The sequence below is a fragment of the Schistocerca americana genome, chromosome 1 (assembly GCF_021461395.2).
Source record: "Schistocerca americana isolate TAMUIC-IGC-003095 chromosome 1, iqSchAmer2.1, whole genome shotgun sequence".
Lineage (NCBI taxonomy): Eukaryota > Metazoa > Arthropoda > Insecta > Orthoptera > Acrididae > Schistocerca > Schistocerca americana.
In genome coordinates, this window is record NC_060119.1 from 891,263,218 (window position 1) to 891,285,160 (window position 21,943).

Sequence of the window (21,943 nt, forward strand, 5' to 3'; positions counted from 1 at the left end):
CTACGACAAAACGCTGTTAGAACAGGAACAAGTTGTGTCGCATTATCTCTGCCTCACATGGTCCAGATATCTTTTCACTACTAAGCGATTGTTAATCGCTTTTCTGTTCAGCAGTCATTCATCGCAATATCTGCCATTTCGGCGTCCGTGCGATGATTGAAAGGAGGAACAGTATTACATTCTTCCACAGTGAAACAGTTTCGGAAGACCAGATTCGGTATTTCGACCTTCTCTCTGTCATCTCCCGTTTCGTTGCCAGTACAACAGATCACTAAGCGACTGTGTAGATTATTTTCATCCATTTACCGACTTTATATATAAGACCAAAACTTGTTAAGTTTTTTAGTTACATAATTTGGCAAAATTTTACTTCGAAATTCATTGAACGTTACTCTCATTGCTTTATTTTTGCTTCGCTCAAGCTTTTGTTGGTCATCTATGTTTTGACTTTGCTTAAATCTGTGGTGAAAATCTCTTTGCTTCGAAAGCAACTTTCTAATACGGCTATTAAACCACTGTGGGCATTTCCCATTCCTTAAAATTTTGCTCGAAACATGCTTATCTAAAGCATGTTGAACGACGCTTTTGAATTTTATCCTTTTGTGTTCCAAATCTTCGACCCCAGAACTAAACATTTGTTGCTGACTGTTCAGATACTTAGAATATAGATCCTGTCAGTCTCCTTAAGCAAAAATACTTTCCCACCTTTCTTAACATTCCTTATACCACCCAAGTCGTTGATGCTATCACAGCCTTATGATTACCATGTCTGACCCACCCTTGATTCTTAACTTCAACCAGATTATTTCACATTCGGAATCTGTAACAACCTCACTAGATATTATAGAATCCTTTACTGCAATAAACACGCCGCCACCATTGTCGTGACCGCGCGGGGTAGCCGTGCGGTCTGGGGCGTCTTGTCACGGATCGCGCAGCTACCCCCGTCGGAGGTTCGAGACCTCCCTCGTGGATGTGTGTGTTATTAGCGTAAGCTAGTTTAAGTTAGATTAAGTAGTGCGTAAGCCTAGGGACTGATGACCTCAGCAGTTTGGTCCAATAGTCCTTACCACAAATTTCCGACTACCACTGTCGTCTAGCCTAGCACATAATGTGTGCTTACCAGCATCGTTTTCCAGAGCACTGCCTGCCACAAGAATAAAAACAGTGAGTAATGCCATAAAATTAATCTTACAATCGTAGTATTCCTACCACATACAGTGCTCACTTTTTCGTCTCTGTATTTGCCACAGATGCACGACCCTCACAATACTCCAAACTAAAGTGTTCGTCTGATGATGAATCGCCAGGCAATTCGAAACCAGTCATGAATAAATAAAAATTGAAGAAAAAACGGCGATTGATTGCAGTAATACCTGAAAACTTTGAGATTATTGTAGGACTTAATTTTTGCATCAGTCCCTCACACTTAGCTAGATGCCACCCATGAAATCCGCAAAATATCATTTCAAATCCCTTTATTTTATAGAAATAGACAGGTGAAGCAGAAGTGAGCTCACCTCTGGAGGTTACAAATATCTAGTCCTTAACAGCGATGTAGTCTGAATGAGGAACCGAAACCCACTGAACTTTCAATGTTCTGCTTGCATTTAAATGCTATGTAACCTGCAAGGTATTTCAGTGGACCTTGGAATTCTCAGTCACCATTGCTTGCTGGTTCATCACTTGCAAACTGGAACATATCTCCTCTCCGCTGAAATTAATATAGTCCAAATCTGAATTCATAGTTCCAGTTACGTTAATATACAACTAGTGATGAACTTTATACAGCCCCGTTCGGTTTCCTCTGTTCAAGAAACATGTGACAGCACCTCACTAGTGCTCTCCGTAACGGATGTAGTTGCCGACAAGGGTATGTCCTCTGTAATTTCTGTCAGTATTAGAAGTCACATTCTATTTTTCACTTCGAAAGTCGTTGGGGTGTTGTAAAATGTGCCTCGACCATGAATTTTAGAAAAAAAGTTCTCCACATAGTGTCTTGGTTTAGCCTCGAAGTCAAGGTGTATGCAGCTCCCATGTTCTTTCTGCCAAAGTTAAAACAGAGGTTTTACTGAAATTATGAAAACCTTTTAGGATGACAGCAGGCATTGCTATTTCCACAACTCATGTTGAAACAAACCTCGAGGAGGCGTTTTAATGAGTTCTTCTGTTTCGGAAAACTATGAGTACAACCACTTCGAAGAAGTGTCTTGTCATCCACATGAACCCTTGAGTTTAAAACATCAAAGGCGTCACTGACCAGTTCAGTTATAATCCCTTGCTCTTCTTTGTATAGCCACAGCTAGGGCGCAACGGTTTGATAACAGCTATGCGGCCATTTGTACGTTCTTCAGAGCTCGTATTCTTATTTTGAGGTGAGACTTCTTATGTGAAGTACGGTGCTTAACTCCCCGCTGTGTTTTCTAACAGATTTACAAAAAATTCTTGTTCAAAACAATCACGTTGGGCAGAGTTATTCCATAATCTAAAACATGGATTTCAAGCAAATGAGGGACTCCATAGAAAACACGTACTCTTCTCGCTCGGTTATTAGGGTTCGGAATTTTGTGTTGTGGAAACTCCGAGTTCCTTCCAGACATCTGAGTGTTTGCCTCCAATATTACAAATTTCTGTTGCAGTTTTGGTTCCAATTGCTTGGAAATGCTTTATTATATTTAGAAGTAACTCATTAGTCATGGCACTACCGAAGTCAAAATGTACAGGCTGTTTCCATAATGGCAACAAACCACGAACCAGGACGTTTCTGTTTGGTCCTAAAATTATATCATGTGACGAGTTATGACACACGCGGACATTATATTCATCTCGTGAAAACTTCCATTTTCTCTAGAGGTTTAAATGTTCCTGTCTTAGCTTTCATAAATCCAGCACTTCTTTCAGAATTCCAGGTCTGCACTTGGATTGTTTGGTCCTTTTCTATAGTATTGACCAGCAGAGAAAGGGATAGCTCTTTTCCATAAGTAAGTGTAAGATTTCGGTGAGAAAGCTTTTAATTGAGAGCATTAACAATATCTTTCGGATTCCACTTCACTCTCTTTTTATTACTAAGTAAAGATAGAATCTGGCCTGATATGAAATACCGAGACAAAATGATGTTTAAATTATCCCTAATTTATTATTCTATTCCATAAGAAACACATTTATTTGGTTCCACAACATACTTCGAACACTTGGCTTTCAGGCCCTTGTTGCTTCTTTTTAATGCGTAATTTTCTTTCGTCACCAGTTGTGCTTCAGTTTTTAATCTATTTCCTCTTTAGCAGCAACGTCTAGGTCAAGAACTACTTCAGAGCTGGTAGATTATTCAAATTTAATTTTCTTCGGAGATAAAGCTTCTAAATTAGACTTCTTGCTCTTTTCTTTCATCAGCGATCTCTTGCTGGCGTTACCTGTTAATCGCATGCCCTGTTTGAGAGTCTTGAACGAATCAGTTTCGCATAAATTTCTTTTTCTGGCGGTAATGTGGCCAAATTCAGTTGATCTTCGGTCGCTAGGAAGTGTTTACGTTCGTTGCCAACCCTAGCCACTTCACAATATTTTACGCCATAACAAATAAATAAATAAAACGGCCAAATGATTTGTCTAAAAGTAAGAAGTAAAACATAAAAGAGAAACACTTGACATACCTCTGAATGATGCTCGAAATTAGTTACAGTAAATTATTTAAAGAAATTCTTCCAATCCATATGTGGCATACAGAAAACCAGTGCTTAACATTATTGGTTAAAAACAGTCGTGGTTGCAATTCTAGTTTTTTATTTTTCAACGACGCGTTTGCCTTATTAAGAAAAATAAGAAACTAAAATTGCAACCAAGACTGTTTTTAACCAATACTAAATAATTTAAAGTTCAATGTCTAACTTAGAATTTTAAAGGGTACTTAGAATATTTATGTGGTGAAACTTTTAACTTCTAAACCGGCACTTCGTTTGCTGTACATGGTTTCGTGTATCATTCAAAGGTGCATCATACATTTCTCTAATCTATTTTAGTTCCCACCTTTAGAAAAAGTCAGTTGACAAAACTTTGGCCATTTTTTAGTTTCTTTTTATTTTGAAGTTTTGTTTCTTACTTACCCTCATTACTTTCAAGCAATTAAGTCTTGTTTTTGCAAAGTAGAATTCTTCGCTTGGCTATGGAAATTAGGACAAAAGTCCAATGTGCAGTTTCTAGGACGTCTTGTTTCAGCTCCGCTAAAACATTTGACTGCTGAAGTCGGTTTTGTGAGTATAGTGTTGATTTGCGTGGTCTTGTGCGTAGTGGTTATTACTATCATCGAAAAGGTAAGTGAAGACGCTGTACTATCCGCAGCTAAGAAGAGTGCGCGCGTAGGAATGTGGCAGCGAGTACTGTGATGTGCTAAGGCAGAACAGTATTTGCCACCCTAAAATCATTTTCAGGAACGCGGTTGCGTCAGTATTGTAACTACGACGCACTTCAATTGGTTCGTGCGGTGTAATTACATTCAATCGTTGCACCTCATCAATGCACTGATAATTCTTCAAAAATATTGGTCATATCCTCCATTTATCACGCTGCTGTATCAGTAATGTATTAAACTGACACTATGTATGCAACAATTGAAAGGCATTTTCCTTCACAATATACGTTTCGTTTTTATCGTTTGAAACATTGCAAATGGTAAGATTTCCTCGTCCGTTTCTTGATACGTGTGGTTGTAATGTCTACGTGCACGCTTCACGAGAATTTTCCTCATTCTCTCTGGCGCTGTACGTAAAAACTAAAGGAAACGGGGGGTCCATAGATGGCGAACAATGAAACAAGATTAAGCTAACAGTGAAGTCTACTGGTAAAGCAACATTCTTTGGACGACCAGTGAGACAAACCATGGACAACCACGGGGCACAAACGAGTGAGTCAATGAGGTGAAGGACAGTTTCCCCACTCTCTTCTTCACGCCTCACATGGTCCTCCAAGAGAATTGCTTATCAACCTTTCGTCTCGTAAGTGCGACGCATTAACCCGTTACGTGTTCGTTTCTTTTGTAGCACCAGATAACTGATTTTTTAAGCAAAAGATAGTAAACCTCCCCTTAAGTGATTAACTTTGCAAGATCAGACGTTAACAGAAGCGCAAGACAAGCCATTGCAAATGTAAAATGCTAGTACGTTAATAACCAGTGTAACCTCCAGAATGCTTAATGCAAGCATGCAAACATAAATCCATTACGTTGTTCGGGCGCCGGATGTCAGTTTATGGGACTATAAAGGCACATTTGCATGCCGTGCGTGAGTTTCCTCGGAAACGCGAAATCTTAATTAAATAATTAATCTCTGACAAATAAATAAAGCCTATGGCACAGAACTGCAGCGCTATGTCGCTGATAAAACAAAATACAATTAGGACACTCTTATGTTTCATGAAGAAGGGGAGGTCTTGCAGAACAACTGGTGCGGGAAGCACGTATATTTTATTAACTGGCACACCGCCATATTTGAAGTTATATAAGAACACTGCGAGTTGCAATCTTACTAGGCACTCGATTCTGTAAAGAATTTATATTTATGAAAGTAAGTAGAATTATTTAACTGTAGGTTTATTCGTGAAATATATCTGATTTAACTAACTGTGTAAACTTTTTATGTTTAGTAGACAGTCACCTCTGTACGACGTATTGACATGGCTGGCAAATTATTCTAATATTGAGATTTAGATTTTGAGTCCGCACCTACCGCAGCAGTCTTTGGAAACGGTTTAAATACGAAGTCCGATTATTTGAGTCTTATTTCACGGTCAACTATGAATAACATTGCATTTACGGAAAAGCCATTGTCAAGCGTCTGATACCAAATAATTAAACGTCCACGTTCCAGATAAGCTAATATTAATTACAACCAATCACTATCATACATATACAATAAATTAATTTTTTTTTTATTTTATAGGACGTAGTTCATGTCTGTTGCACTTGGTCGGTCAAAAGAGGGACGGTTAACGCTTTTTGTGGCTGACGCTGGAGTTGTCCGATGACGTCTCATATGCGCTCGGTTAGAGGCAGATCTGGTGATCGAGTAGGCCAAGGGACATGTCGACACTCTTAAGAGCGTGTTGTGTTACAATGACGGCATGTGGGCGAGCGGTATCCTGTTGGAAAATACCCCCTGGAATGCTGTTCATGAAGGCAGCACAACAGTTGAAAGCACCAGATTGACGTACAAATTTGCAGTCAGGGTGCGTTGGAAATCCACGAGAGTATTCCTGCTGGCATACAAAATCGTACCCCTGAACTCCAAGTGTGTCCACCCCCGGTAGCTGAGCGGTCAGCGCGACAGAATGCCAATCGTAAGGGCCCAGGTTCGATTCCCCCCTGGGGCGGAGATTTTCTCCGCTCACGGACTGGGTGTTGTGTTGTCCTCATCATCATCATTTCATCCCCATCGACGCGCAAGTTGCCGAAGTGGCGTCAAATCGAAAGACTTGCACCCGGCGAACGGCCTATCCGATGGGAGGCCCTAGTCACACATTTTTACTCCAAGTGTAGGTCCGTTGTGTCCAGCACACAGGCAGGTTGGTTGCAGCTCCTTGACTGGCCTCTTCCTAACCAACCCACGGCCTTCACTGGCACCGAGGCAGAATCTGCTTCCATCAGAAAATACAACACACCGCCACCTGTCTTCCAATGAGCTCTCGCTTGACGCCACTGAAGTCTCAAATGTCGGTGTTTCTGGGCCAGTCGACTGCACGCTACAGGGCCCGTGGCTTTAGCTGTCGTTGAAGTAATCTATTTGTAAAAGTTCATTGTGTCACTGTGCTGCCAGCTGCCGCTCAAATTGCAGCTGCAGATGCAGTACGATGCGCCAGAGCCATACGCCGAAAACCGTCTTTCCCCTCGGTAGTGCTACGTGAACGTCCGGAGCTCGGTCTTCTGGCGACTGTACATTCCCGTGTCCGAAGCTGCCAACAGTCCTGTACAGTGACAACTTTCATGCCAAGTCTATCTGCAATATCGCTGATGGAACATCCAGTGTCCGTAGCCCTATTACACGACATGGTTCAATAATGTTGATAAAGGCGTCTTTGCCGCGTTAAAGCAGTGGTTCCCAACCTAGAGGTGATTACCCCCTAAGGTCTAAAATGAAATTTTCTGAGGGTATAAACATAACGGTGCAATTATGTTTCTGTTGCGGAGCCAAATGATCTTTAAAGACCATTTCAATTATCACTATTTCGTAAGACTGTAATAATGACTACGTAAGTTACCAATAATTACAATTTATTTTAAAATACTAGCGTTAACATGGGACACAGTGTGCCAAATGATATACCTTGTCAAACTAATCTGTGAACAACATTTTCCTCGCATAGTCCACCCACTACGTCATATTTTGTTCTTTGTACTGTACATCACATACACGGAAGCATATAATTAAAATGCGTTTTCAGAGTTGTTACTAAGTTGGCCAGTTTCTTTAAGGGTTGTGAAGTTTATTTAATTAACCATAAGGGGGCCATGTTAGAAACTCAGCATAAAATTCGTAATGTGTTGCGCATAAATAGGCAGAAAGGCTCAATTTTTTCGGATTAAGCAATCGGCAATCATTCACTGGAAAAAGTCACAACCATAAAATATCTAGGAGTATACACCCATAGCGAACTGAAATGGAGTGACCACATAAGACTTCTAATACACTACTGGCCATTAAAATTGCTATACCAAGAAGAAATGCAGATGATAAACGGGTATTAAGTGGACAAATATATTATACTATAACTGACATGTGATTACATTTTCACGCAATTTGGGTGCATAGATCCTGAGAAATCAGTACCCAGAACAACCACCTCTGGACGTAATAACGGCCTTGATACGCCTGGGCATTGAGTCAAACAGAGCTTGGATAGCGTGTACAGGTACAGCTGCCCATGCAGCTTCAACACGATACCACAGTTCATCAAGAGTAGCGACTGGCGTATTGTAACCAACCAGTTGCTCGGCCACCATTGACCAGACGTTTTCAGTTGGTGAGAGATCTAGAGAATGTGCTGGCCAGGGAAGCAGTCGAACATTTTCTGTATCCAGAAAGGCCCGCACAGGACCTGAAACATGCGGTCGTGCATTATCCTGCTGAAATGTGGGTTTCGCAGGGATCGAATGAAGGGTGGGAAGCTGGATTCATCCGAAAAAATGGCGTTTTGCCATCCGTGCACCCAGGTTCGTCGTTGAGTACACCATCACAGGCGCTCTTGTCTGTGACGCAGCGTCAAGGGTAACCGCAGCCATGGTCTCCGAGCTGATACTCCATGCTGCTGCAAACGTCGTCGAACTGTTCGTGCAGATGGTTGTTGTTTTGCAAACGTCCCCATCTGTTGACTCAGGGATCGAGACGTGGCTGCACGATCCGTTACAGCCATGCGGATAAGATGCCTGGCATCTCGACTGCTAGTGATACGAGGCCGTTGGGATCCAGCACGGAGTTCCGTATTACCCTCCTGAACCCACCGATTACATATTCTGCTAACAGTCATTGGATCCCGACCAACGCGAGCAGCAATGTCGCGATACGATAAACCGCAATCGCGATAGGCTACAATCCGACCTTTATCAAAGTCGGAAACGTGATGGTACGCATTTCTCCTCCTTACACGAGGCATCACAACAACGTTTCACCAGGCAACGCCGGTCAAATGCTGTTTGTGTATGAGAAATCGGTTGGAAACTTTCCTCATGTCAGCGAGTTGTAGGTGTCGCCACCGGCGCCAATCTTGTGTGAATGCTCTGAAAAGGTAATCATTTGCATATCGGAGCATCTTCTTCCTGTCGGTTAAATTTCGCGTCTGTAGCACGTCATCTTCGTGGTGTAGCAATTTTCATGGCCAGTAGTGTAGATCTTTGTATAGAAGCCCAGTCACAACCCTCCGCATCTCTGTGAGAGATAGGTAGGCAGCGGGCGGACCGAAGGAGACGTCCTCCCACGCCCTTCGGGACATCCAGGCTATCGTCCACCTGTGCTCTAGAGAAGAGTGGAAGGGAGGCAGAGTGAGACACCTTTTAAGCTGGAGATAAGACGTTTGCAGTGTGCCAGGGGAGGGCACAACTGGATTCCTCTGTAGGACGTGAGACGCTACTGTGAAATGACGCGTTTTGCTAAGGGAAGGAATGCTAGCTGCGAATGCATTTTAGCGGCTGCGTGTGCTCTCCTGCCGAGAGGACTGCGTCAGCCCACCCACAATGTAGTCGCCGAGCCGTGGGAAATATGGGCGGCGCAGAACATCTCGCGAGGACGGTGAAAAATGAATTGATGGATGGAAAAGAATATGAGCCAGCAAGTCGATGTATGGCCACGCCCAAGGACATAGCTTTGGAGGGTGCCAAGAGATCGCCTTGGAGATACACTCGTGATAGAACCGGGAAAGAAGACACTTGTCGCACGTAAGGAAAAGGGGAGACCTCTAGCCGAGCTGCGAGAGACGACACTTGGTTGCTGCTAAACGCGCCTCAGCCGCCAGCACTCCGCTATCGAGACGCTGCCAGCCCTCTGCAGCGCGTGTTCCTCCGTGCCGATAATCCTATCGGACGCAAAATATTAAAAATCACATTTTTTTGAATTTTCCTTTTTGTTAGATTATTATACATACGTTGACACTGAACAATGCGAAAAACGGGTGTTACATACATTATTAATTGAACACATATGTGGTGGTTTCAAATGGAGCCACTGCGCTTGAAATGTCGTTACTTTTGGTGATAAAGTCAAATGCTGTTCCTTTCTGCAGATAAGCATTGGGGCACTAGACAGAGAGCACACTTCTATCTGTTTCTGTGTTGTTGCATCTTTGTGTATACACTGCCTTGAAGCGCCATTTATCCTTTGCTTCTGTTGCATGCTTTTCATCTGGAATATCTGTTTTACTTTATTTATTTCTTTTTTTTATTATTAATGGTTCTGATAATATACTTGGACTCCCAGGTCTTTCTGATTAGTCTGGAAATTTATTTGTTATACCGCACCTTCGACAAATCGAGATCACTGCCTTCAGCTAGCACATCATCTCCACTTTCACCGTCAATATCTGAGTCGGCATCAGAAGAAATCCCTTCCAAACGGCATGCCAGAATTTCCTCTTCCTTTATTCTGCGAAAGTACATCGTGTGAAACTGGAAATATAATAACCTTTCACAGCTAGTAATGTTGCCCTTAGAGCCACAATGGTTTAAAAAGAAACACCACAATAATTACGTAACTAAACAAAAAACTTTAATTATTATCGCAATACACAGAGTATAAATTTGAACAGGGCAGTTCTAATCTATGCGCAGACGCCTTAAAGAGATAAATTCAATCACAATTTGAAAACAAAGAAAATCGTGCACGGCATACAAAAATGGTTCTTGCGTTTGCCCATCGAAGTGCTAAGATTTTAAACATATGAATTAGTTCAACCTGTAGCTGCTAGAGGGTAGCACGTACTGGGCAGCCGGCCGTTGTGGCCGAGCGGTTCTAGGCGCTACAGTCTGGAACCGCGCGACCGCTACGGTCGCACGTTCGAATCCTGCCTCGGGCATGGGTGTGCGTGATGTTCTTAGGTTAGTTAGGTTTAAGTAGTTCTAAATTGTAGGGGACTGAAGACCTCAGAAGTTAAGCCCCATAGTACTCACAGCCATTTGAACCATTTGAACGTACTGGAGAAATAAAAGGCGGCTTCTGACGTAGCTACTGTGCGTATACCACAAAATGAGAAAATCCTTCGTGACTTCAAACGGAACCACGTCGTTTGAAAGGGAAGGCAGCCTGATGACCACCCAGTAAAATGCACTTTCATCTAAGTTCGCCTGCCAGTTGTGTTTGCCCCATAGCATCCACGATCTAAACACTTTGATAGCAACCCCAAGAGTTTTGTAATTGATAATGGGCAAATTATTATTTTCTTCTCTTATGAATAAATGTAATTTGTATATTTATTTGAACTACCGTCGTCCAAAGGAACTTTGCTTCTACAAATTAACGTCTATAGCTAATCCTGAATTCTTCCTGCTGAAACTCCTAATCATTTTTATTTAATATGCAAATGCCGCACTCAAGTGCATATTAAGATACTGTAGAGGAGGAGAAGATTAGTGTTCAACATCCCGTCAACAACGAAGTCATTAGAGACGGAGCACAAGTTCGGATTGTGGAAGGATGGAGAAGGAAAACGGCCGTACCCCCTTCGAAGGAACCGTCCAGGCATTAGCCCTAAGCGATTTAGAGATTTAGGGAAATCACGGAAAACCTAAATGAGGGTGGCCGGACACGTGTTTCAACTGCCCTCCTCCCGAATACAAGTTCAGTGCGCTAACCAATGCGCTACCCCGATCGCTTAATTTAGAGTCATTTTTATTTAATTTTAACTTAGCGCCCGCTACTTCGCTCGCGTACACTGTATGGTCTGCACAGATATTTTTATTTTCTATTACCAAATTTTTATGCTGTTCTCAAATTGCTAAACCTTCTAAACTATTCAGGCTAATTAAGGCCATAGAAGCATGGGTCTTTTCCGAATGTACTTATAACTAAAAGAGATTCTGGTAGCATAAGTCTGAAGCATTTGTTTATCATGTCTTTTGAGTTCTTGTGGTGATATTTCCACAGAAACTTTCATCCCTTAACGCTTATTTCTGTACATCTAACCGAGAAATCAAATACCAATTTTCATCGGTTTAGCCTTAAAAAGTTTTAGTACAACGAAATATATTCTTAAAAATTTTCATCTCATTAGGTGTTGAATTCCAGAAGCACTGGAACACGTAGTTTTTTAAATTCTAACCGAGAAGTCAAATACCTATTTTTATAGACGTAGCTGTAAAAATGCTGTAGGGGTACTACTATAATTGTTTATTTTCAAAAAACTTTCACCCACTATTTTACCCTCTTAGTGGTTGAACCTCGAAAAATGCTGAAACATGCATTTCTTTATTTCTTACCAAGAAACCAAATACCAATATTCATAGTTCTAGCTTCAGAATTATCTTAATACCAACATATTTTCAAAAAGTCTCTCGTTCATTATTTCACACTCTAGGATGTGGAATTTCGCAAAACCCCTCTTAAACGGCGCCTACAGTGCTCATATCAACATCAAAAATGGCTCTGAGCACTATGGGACTTAACATCTACGGTCATCAGTCCCCTAGAACTTAGAACTACTTAAACTTAACTAACCTAAGGACATCACACAACACCCAGTCATCACGAGGTAGAGAAAATCCCTGACCTCACCGTGAATAGAACCCGGGAACCCGGGCGCGGGAAGCGAGAACGCTACCGGACGACCACGAGCTGCGGACATATCAACATCCTCTGCAAATTTTAAGTTTCTGCCCTTGGCGGGTTTGTTGGAAAGTTGACAAGTCAGTCAGTCAGGACAATGCCTTTAATAAGTATAGATACATATGTCACACTAGGGAGCGGTTTATATACCGGGTGATCAAAAAGTCAGTTAAATTTGAAAACTGAATAATTCACGGAATAATGTAGATAGAGAGGTAGAAATTGACACACATGCTTGGAATGACATGGGGTTTTATTAGAACCAAAAAAAAAAAAAAAAATACAAAAGTTCAAAAAATGTCCGACAGATGGCGCTTCATCTGATCAGAATAGCAATAATTACAGCTGCATACTGTACAGTCATCCTAGTGGATCGCAATCAACTTGCGTGCTATAAATACGACGCATTGCATAAATTATTCGTTTCCAAACCTTTGGTTCTTCATCTCGAAATACTCACAAGGAACCCATAGAGTGCGAGGTCGCAAAAGGCCAATGACGTTTACAGCATTCAACGCCCCGTGTATTGTCTGCCATGCAGCCACAATATTGGCTTCTAATCGCAACAAGGAGCGTACTGGAGGTATCCAATGGTGTGCACAGCATGAGGCTAAGGAAGCGTTCTTCAGTTGCTTAGTCGACGAGTATCTCACAACAGTGCTACAGTGCTAGTGGTGCCGGCCGCGGTGGTCTCGCGGTTCTAGGCGCGCAGTCCGGAACCGTGTGACTGCTACGGTCGCAGGTTCGAATCCTGGCTCGGGCATGGATGTGTGTGATGTCCTTAGGTTAGTTAGGTTTAAGTAGTTCTAAGTTCTAGGGGACTGATGACCACAGCTGTTAAGTCCCATAGTGCTCAGAGCCATTTTTGAGTGCTAGTGGTGTTGACACAAAGCAGAGCAATGGCACCGATAAAGAAAACGAACATTTTTTTCTGTTTTCCGTCGTGAATTTGATTCTAACCTGAAAAAAAGAGAAAAACATCCAAAAATGTTACACAGTAACGTATTGTAACTACCACGTAATACACTTATCATATGTATGAAAAGGAACATGTATTACAGGCCACTGAAGATGCTGCACAAATAAAAGAAGTGAAATGCGTATGGCAATAAACAAACTGTCTTCAATCAATTGCGTAGACGGAACATACCTCTATGGAAAACAAACACTGTATTATATTTACAACAGTCGCCGAAGCTGACATTTCCTCGGAAATGAAATATTTTCGTAAAAATTTCCATCCCCTATTGCGCTCATTTAGGTAGGGGTTGAATACCGGGAATATTGAAAAATATATTTTTTTTGTTTCTAAACGAAAAGCCGAGTATCAGTTGTCACAGATGTAGCCTTAAAAATCCTTTAATAGTTCTTTAGTAATTATTTATTTTCAAAAACACTTTCACCCACTGTTTTACTCCTTTAGTGCTTAAATTTCCAAAAATGCTAAAACATGTATTTTGTTAATTTTCTGACTGAGAAACCAGATACCAGTTTTCGTAGTTCTGGCTTCAAAATTCCCTTAATAGCAACATACTTTCCTAAAGCCTTTCATCCCCTATTTCACCCTCTTACGGATGGAGTTTCGGACAATCCCTTCTTAAACGACGCCTGCCGTATAAGACCACACCCTCTCCAAACGTCAACTTTCTATCCTTGGCGGTTTCGGCTGGGCGATGATGAGTCAGTGAATCAGTCTGACCCTATTTCACCTCCTTAGAGGTTCAGTTTCCAAAAAAAACCGAAAAACGTATTTTTATTTGCGAAAAGTCAAATACTAATGTCCATAGATATGGCTTTAAAAAGACTTTACTAGTTCTTTAATAATGATACACTTTCAGAAAAAGCTTTCACCCACTATTTCATCACTACAAAGTTAAATTTCCAAAAGTGCTGAAACACTTATTTCCTTATTCTGGCCGAAAACCTGTCTAGCTTCAAAATTGCCTTAATAGCGACATTTTTCAAAAAACCCTCAACCCCTATTTCACCCTTTAGGGTTCGAATTTCGAAAAATCCCTTCGTAAACGACGCCTACAGTATAAGATCCATAACTTCTCCAAATTTCAAGTTTCTATCCTTAGCGGTTTCTTCTGGGCGATGATGACTCAGTCTTTCGTATACTGAGATTACACAGTCGGCAATTCATTGGGAACAGTCAGAGTCATAAAATGTCTAGGAGCAAACATCCATAGCGACCTGAAATGGAGCGACCATATAGAAACACTTCTAGGAAAGACCGATGCCGACGGAGATCCGGCGGATAAAAATTTTAAAGCAAGATAGTTCAGCCACAGAAAATTTACCGGTAGTTTAATAACCCTCTTGAGACCGATTATTGTGAGTAGGTGCCATTGATGTCTGTGGGATCCAGACCAGGTAGATCTATTAGACAAAAGAGAGAAGATACAAAGAAGAGCAGTACGTTTCGTACAGGTTCGTTTGGTCAAGTCACATAAAAGCATAAAAGTGGTACTAATTCAACTCCATTTCAAACATCGGCCATGGGGATGTTTACAGTTGGAATTCCGAAAACGCACTTCCCAACGGGAACAAGGCATGTACCATATTCCTTTCGTCATACATCTCGCGAAATGACTTTGAAGATAGAATCAGATAACTTCGAGCTCTTGTGGAGCCATTAATCCCGCGCAACAGTTGTGACTGGAAAAGGGGGAAATGATAGTAGTAACCTCCACCGTACACCGCAAGATGGGTTGAAGAGTATCGTTATAGATGTCCAATGTCTTAAACTTTGTAAAAGTAGTCCTGTAATTATATATTCATGGATGTATTTATTGTTTTATTGTTGTGTATAACAGACGATAATACTGTCATTGTAAAATAATCTGAGGATGAATAATAAACGTCGATAGGGGAAACACTAGTACAGCATAAAATAACAACTGCACATAAATTGTTTGCTGAGTCACTGTGATGTTTAACTGCTGAAGGAGAAAATGAGCTTTCATTCATGTATTCATTCATTTATTTCGCTTATCTGAAGAATCTGTAGATACTTTACACCGACAATTGATGTGATTCGCAGTAGGTATCTGAAGTAGCTGCCGGTAGATACCGTAAACCGACCACTTTTTTTTGTGAACAACCGTGTCTTCTACGTCAGCGAACTTTTCGAGGAGGTGTCGCAATCAGACTTGTTACTGACATAAGGTAGTGTTCATTTATCTAGACAGTGCTGCCGGGATCGGTTCCAGATTTCAGTGAAAACGCGTCGGCAAGGAGGAAACTGTGCTTCCTATAGTAGAGCGCACTCCGCATCGGCTATCGCCAAGTGGTGTCTGAACGCTTCGCGGCAGTTGGCAACACTGCTGCCCTCTGCAGCGCCGGCGTAGTGCCAGGAGACGCCGTCGTGCGCTGTCACATAACAGTTGCGGAGCAGCTACGGACTGTGTAAGACGTGGGCGGAGCTGTGTATACTAGTAAGTTGCTACGTAGACGTCGCTGTCAGTTGTGTGCTTAATAAGGCTCATCTCGCAAGAGTTTGTGCCAACCGACGAGCATTGGGATACTTGTTCAGATTTGTAAGTATCGTATATGGATTGCTTGTACTTGACATTTGGACCATCTACGTAACAAGCCGATGTTTAGTATCTTCTTCTTCTTCTCCTCTTCTCTCTCTCTCTCGTTTGTGTGTGTGTATGTGTGTGTGTGTGTGTGTGTGAGAGAGAGAGAGAGAGAGATGGTGAGAGGAGAGGGGAGGGAGGGGAGGAGAAGGGAGGGGAGGGGATAGAGTATCATATCAGCCGGCAATTACTGCAACAGGTTACTGATTTCAATCTGTTGTTAGCGAGGGTTACGTGACTAAAATCGCGTTTGAATTGTTCAGAAGCGAACTTGGTTGAATGAAGTACGTGTCTCAGCCTGTTGATGCAAACAGAGCAAGCTGCCACTGTGTAATTTTGGATACACAGAGTGCTCCGGCTGTACGTCAGCATCACGTGCCCCAGCAAGCATCGATCTGTTGTTCTACTTTCGCCGGCGTCACCCACAGTTTTCGGAATAGGCCTTGATGCATGTGAGCCTCGCTTTGGTGACGTGGTGTGACGTAGGACTGGGAAACATACTCACGTGTTGGTATGCGTCACACGAGTGTCATAGTGAGTTGTCGACGTTAACATTTCAATGCACCCGCTTTCGGACGGAGAGGCAAACTGTTGAATCATCTTCTATGTTGTGTAGCCTAAGGAAGTAGTCACCATTAACAAGGACCACTCCGTACTTCTGAGTGGGATGGACGTGGAGGCTTTAATCCTGTTGTTGAGTTCTGTTCGGACTTATTGTAGTATTGCGTCTTCATAAAAGATAAGCATTAAAAGTTCTACTTATGACATATACAAGGTCCCGTTTTGTGTATTAGCACCTCTCATTTGTAATTTGCGTATGTCGGACACTCAGTTTAGCAGAGCAGACTGCACTTGTACCAGGGAACCAGAGGAGTCATCGAGGAAACTTTCGTTCATTGCAAGTGTTGTGTAATTTTTACTCCGCGAGTCCTAGCAATTTCTTTGGAGTTCAGTGACAAAGATATGAAAAGTTAGTCTAGAGATACACCCAACGTTTACACAACAGAATAAGAGTGAATCCGACACATCGTTGCCTTTTCAACACACGAATTTATGTTTGTCACCAAAGCTATAGTCACGCGTAAATTTAATGGCCGAACTGGCACTGGAGAAAATCTTTTGCAAGCTTGGGGCCATTTTGTTGCACGGCAACCTGTTGTCACTGAGCCGCGCGTGACAGGAAAAATCCTTTCGCTGATGGCCATTTCCCGTACGAGCTATCTAGTGTCCTTGTCACCTCACCGAACAACTGCTCTGTGCTGCTGACGCACTTGCGTGATCTTGGTATCTGGTTGACCAAATGGTTTGTCTCTACAGTCAGAAGGCTCACCGTAAAGGACCCGTATTCTGTGGGGCAGTGGATATTGCTATTAGTGGCAATAGCGTCGCTTGCCATTTTCCAATCGGGCGTCCTCTTCCACGGATGCGGATTGATTATATCCTAATTCAGAAATAATCATATAGAAACTGGTTTGTTTAGAAACACTCCGTATTACGTAGGATGCCTATTTTGGAAAAAAGTAGTTTCAAAAGTTATAAAATTATGAAAACGTTTTACTTCCTCGGAGTCAGTTTTAACAGATAACGGTAAACCCCAACGGCATGAATCATTTGGTCTTCCGAAATGAGTAAGTATGTATCTTTATAAAAGTAGATAACCTCCTTTTTAACAGTTCAAAATAGTTCACACTTCCACACATTTGGCAGAGAACCGCTCGATCGCAATAATTGTTATACAAGTAACCGCACGTAAACTGCAGTTAACCTTCAGGCTAGGAATCGTTCTAATTGTCAGTATCTCTCAGAATTCTGATGCTGCCCACATTGTCACTGCGTGTACTTTCAGAACATTTGACAGATCGCTCTTTGAAGCTTCCGCCGTTGAACCTTCATGGCACTTTACAGGCATTACAGAAAAAGCATTCACATTTAGTGTGAAATTCTGAAAAATTAAATTTTGACATTTTTCTTCAGCGCTGTTTAAACTCGGTTCTAGATTATTACTGTACTGTGCTACTATACTGTAGTAAACTCAAGTTATCATTGTTCGGTTCGCCTAAATCGTTTTTCAGTGAATATAAAATATTGTTCAAAATTAGTCCACTTTAGACATGGAAATAAAAAAAATTCAAACAATCCAGATAGGATAATAAAGAACTGTGGCATCAATAACAATATAGGCAATGCTCATGTACTCATGAAAATACTAAGGATTTCATACATTGGCTTGTAGAAAAGAAATTTTCGAAGGTAAATTTTCAGGTCTAAAATCAACGTAAACGATATCTACAGTGTAGAAACTTATTTTATTTACTTAAGTTTATTGCTAAAACTACTGATCATATGGTTTGTCAAAATCACACACAAAACCAAAAATTATATTACGCAAACAGTGATGACATTAAGGGGAGCTGGAAAGCCCTATCCCGACAATGTTAAATTTAGTGACTTGGTTTCCCTGTATTTCAGGAACCACTGTAGCTATTAACATTAAACTGTATGTTCTGAGTCTACTGAAGTACAATAATTGCATTTCAGCCACTGCTTTCGGAAATATAATTTTTTAATTACACTATTAAAATTTTGTGTACTTTTTGTAAGTTATCCTAAATAATTTTAATTATCCATAACATTGTTCTTTTAGTTAAGTAGACTCAGAATATGCATATTATTACTACCTGAAAATTTGAATAATCTACTCGAAGTGGTTTCCGAGATTTAGGGAAAAATGGAACAGAAAATGTAAATTTTCAAGAACGGCTTCTATAGTTCCAAAAGACAGTAAATCGCTTAATATATGCTTAATTTTTTTTATTTTTAGTCACTCAGATGCACCCTGCACCATACTGTATATCATCCTCTTCATCTTTTTCCAAGTTTTTCTTCTGTCTGGACTCCTTAGTGGCCAACTGTGCTGCATACTCTGCATTATCAATGCGAACGTTGTCCATGCGTTCAGTTTCTCTGATGCAGTTTGTTCCAGGATTAATTCTCATGTGCTGTAGCACTTACACCCTACCAGTGTTGCCATCATTAAAAGCAATAACAGCAGCACTGACCCCAGTTGAGTGTCTTCATTCCAACAAAAACATTTTTTGGTAAGCGAGTCCATATAAGATTATTGAACGACTCTTTGGATTTTGAGTCTGACCACGCAGACACTTCTTCAGTAATTCGGGTTTTGCCAGGTCTCTGTAAATAGTCTTTAGATATCCATGACTGCTGCTGGGATGGAATGTTTATGGCTGTGTGAACTGAGTACTGGGCATTACGGCAATTGTAGAATGAATCAGGTCCAGGAGGGCAAAGGTGGTGTACTGGTTTTTCATCGGTTGCCAGTCTGTGGAAGAAGGTAGCCCATACTGCCTTCATTTTCAACAAATTCTTAGTATTATTTCTAATGGCCACCCATAATACTGATGTAGTTCATCAGTCATTTTGTCTGTCAGCCTGCCTCTTATGGTTTTGCCATCAGAAAGTTTCTTGTCTCACAAACTTTGTTTCAGATTCGTCAACCTGTTGCCCATCCTCTTCTGGACATGACCAAAACATTCCAGATTTGTGATAATCTTCTCACCATAAATCTGAGCGGCTACTACACTATTATATGCTTTCGAGTCTCCATCACCTAAGAACTTAGAACTTAGTCTAACACAATCCCCTTTCGTTCAGATCGACTAAAAATTTCAATAGCTGCAGAGGCCTCCGTACTTGTTAATTTATAGTTTGTCACAGATATGCTCTTCTTGATTCCATGATTTACACTTATAACAATATTTTGTTAAAATCTGGAAATCTATTACCTTTCCAGTATCCACACTGGTCATCGTAGCAAAAGAATTCTTAGAATTGTAGCCGCGCTTCTGCCAAGAGCCGTCAAAAGCTAGTGGTATGTCAGTCATACCATCATTTATTTCAACAGCTTCGTTTGCAGCACCCTTTATTAACTCACATGCAACAGATTCCACAGTAGCTCCAATAAATCCTGCATACTTGTCGATTTTACAAGGTAGGCGTGGCATATTCATCACGGCACACATTGGTCCTTTGTCAGTAGCTTTCAATCCATAAAACCACCTAACCTTTACTTCAAAATAATTACACGTATCAGAATTGTCATGCTTTCTCTTGTATATATGCTACCTTTCACTTGCAAACACATACACATGTTAGGTTTGAATACGTCAACACCCATTAGCAGATACGGCTTTTTTTGTGCGCGTGCGTCAGGGTGTCGGTCGGTTCTGACGGATGATAGGGCGGTGCGTGACCCTATCGTGGGCTGAAGATTAATCATTTGACTGAAAAATCCCTTGAAACTCAATAGCGCCCATTATTTTGGATCGAAGCTGGGGCCAAAATTGCATCTGCAAGTCCGCAGTTACTCTTATAGCGATACTGAGAAAAATATTTCATTCAACACAAGTAGAACGTTAGCGTCCTGGGCTACCTGTGACACATGCGCAACAAGCAGCAGATACAAGCAGTTGTAGGTGATTGTTGGTTACAAGGGATACCAGTGCCCTCTCGCCGATGTAACGCTTCTCTAAGACAGAGCAGCCACACGCCTTTAAACAAAGTCATTGGAATTAAGAGCAGTTCCTCAATGCTTCTTCTGATTGTACACGCAATGAGTGGAAAACATCGGAATTCTGAGGAGCTGACGATTATCGAAACTATTTCCCCCTGGAGGCCACCCCAGATTAACGGTTGTGTAACAATTCTGGCGCTCGATCGCCTTTGTGCCAAATATATGAGAGGGTGAAGCATTTTCAGCTGTTAAAAAAGATAAGAGATGGATAACATACTTGGCCCTTTTCTTTTCAAACGCCTGAATAAATTTTCATATTACAATTATAGTTTTTAACTCTAGGTTTTTAATGCTTCGTAAAATTTAAGTTGGTATAAATTCGCGGTTCTCGCCAGTCTGGTATTGTCAGCACATTTTGTACTTCCTTCGTGATACACCATTGGAGACGTTGTAATTGTAGTTAAGTGCATAAAAATAAATCCCTTGGAGTAAAATGTTATAAAATGTACGATGGTTCAGTAACAATGTAGTGTCTCCCCCACCCCCCTTGGGTGTTTTAAGGTTAAACATGTTGTTGTGGTCTTCAGTCCTGAGACTGGTTTGATACAGCTTTCCATGCTACTCTATCCTGTGCAAGCTTCATCTCCCAGTACCTACTGCAACCTACATCCTTCTCTATCTGTTTAGTGGATTCATCTCTTGGTCTCCCTCTACGATTTTTACCCTCCACGCTGCCTTCCAATACTAAATTGGTGATCCCTTGATGCCTCAGAACGTGTCCTACCAACCGATCTCCTCTTCTAGTCAAGTTGTGCCACAAACTTCTCTTCTCCCCAATCCTATTCAATACCTCCTCATTAGTTATGTGATCTACCCATCTAATCTTCAGCATTCTTCTGTAGCACCACATTTCGAAAGCTTCTATTTTCTTGTCGAAACTATTTATCGTCTACGTTTCACTTCCATACATGGCTACACTTCATACAAATACTTTCAGAAACGACTTCCTGACACTTAAATCTATGCTCGATGTTAACAAATTTCTCTTCTTCAGAAACGCTTTCCTTGCCATTGCCACTCTACATTATATATCCTCTCTACTTCGACCATCGTCAGTTATTTTGCTCCTCAAATAGCAAAACTCCTTTACTACTTTAAGTGTCATTTCCTAATTTAATTCCCTCAGTATCACCCGACTTAATTCGACTACATTCCATTATCCTCGTTTTGCTTTTGTTGATGTTCATCTTATATCCTCCTTTCAACACACTATCCATTCCATTCAACTGCTCTTCCAAGTCCTTTGCTGTCTCTGACAGAATTACAATGTCATTGGCGATCCTCAAAGTTTTTATTTCTTCTTCATGGATTTTAATACCTACTCCGAATTTTTCTTTTGTTTCCTTCACTGCTTGCTCAATATACAGATTGAATAACATCGGGGAGAGGCCACAACCCTGTCTCACCCGCTTCCCAACCACTGCTTCCCTTTCATGTCCCTCGACTCATAACTGCCATCTGGTTTCTGTACAAATTGT

General features: G+C 41.3%; 1 protein-coding gene across 2 annotated transcripts in view; it reads left to right on the plus strand.

Annotated features, from left to right (window-relative positions):
• Positions 1-15,624: 15,624 nt before the first annotated feature.
• LOC124614435 (annexin B9-like) overlaps positions 15,625-21,943 on the plus strand; it is a 137,545-nt gene continuing 131,226 nt past the window's right edge. The window contains exon 1 of one of the 2 annotated variants that reach the window (XM_047142944.1): positions 15,625-15,730. The gene's annotated coding sequence lies outside the window, so the exon portion shown is untranslated. Of the gene's footprint in view, positions 15,833-21,943 lie in introns of both variants that reach the window. The other variant, XM_047142943.1, reaches the window with a different exon arrangement.